The following is a 903-nucleotide window of genomic DNA, read 5'->3' as shown; positions in this document are numbered from 1 at the left end:
ATGAGTGTAGTCACTTTACACTTGAGATCATCCTCTTCTTTCAAGAGATATAATCCACCTTTCTCCTTTAATTGAGTCGGCCTAGACGTGGTGTTCGACTTTGGGTAATAGTCCCAAGATTGTGTTTTTTCAGCCAAACTATCGAGGTAGTCCCATACCTCGTCGATATCTTTATTAATGAACTCTCCATTACACATTGTCTCGACCATTTGGCGCATGGAAGATGTCAGTCCATCATAGAAAAAATTTGTAATGCGCCACGTTTCAAATCCGTGTTGTGGGCATGAACTGACCAAATCTTTGAACCTTTCCCAACATTGAAAGAATGTTTCATCTTCCTTTTGGGCAAAGTTCATGATCGCTTTTCTGAGGGTAATCGTTTTATGATGTGGGAAGAATTTTTTTATGAATTCCCTCTGCATATCGTTCCATGTGCCAATGGATCTAGGACGCAGTGAATGTAACCACGTCTTAGCTTTCTCTTTTAAGGAAAAAGGGAAGAGTTTCAGCCTAATTGTATCCTCAGATACATTAGGAAAACATAATGTAGCTATAATTTCATCGAACTCTTTCAAATGTAAATATGGACTCTCTGATTCAAGTCCATGGAATTTGGGAAGGAGTTGGATAACTCCTGGCTTGATGTCCATTTGTCCTGTATTTTCAGGAAAAATCATGCATGAGGGCGTACTCACTCCCGCCGGTTGTAGAAAATCTCGTAACGTACGAGGCGGGGGTGCCTGTTGCACCTCATTCTCATCTTGGGTATCCTCCACCCTGGGTGGGAGTAGAGGAGGTTAGTCTTCAGCCATAACTTCAGTTAACTCAGGGGATTTCGAGTGGTGTCTAGTCCTGCGATGGATAGTCAACCCCTCAACCAATCCTCCTTCAGTCAAGAGACGT

The 903-nt window shown here is 42.4% G+C and overlaps 1 non-coding gene across 1 annotated transcript; it reads left to right on the top strand.

The window, feature by feature from the left end:
- The first annotated feature begins 267 nt into the window (after positions 1-267).
- LOC131241820 (small nucleolar RNA R71) lies at positions 268-374 on the top strand. The gene has a single exon (XR_009169389.1). It is a non-coding gene; the product is annotated as a small nucleolar RNA R71 (small nucleolar RNA).
- Positions 375-903: the final 529 nt, after the last annotated feature.

This window comes from Magnolia sinica, chromosome 3 (genome assembly GCF_029962835.1).
Source record: "Magnolia sinica isolate HGM2019 chromosome 3, MsV1, whole genome shotgun sequence".
NCBI classification, from domain to species: domain Eukaryota; kingdom Viridiplantae; phylum Streptophyta; class Magnoliopsida; order Magnoliales; family Magnoliaceae; genus Magnolia; species Magnolia sinica.
The sequence above is the reverse complement of the archived record's forward strand: the minus strand, read 5'-3'. Positions and strand labels throughout refer to the sequence as shown.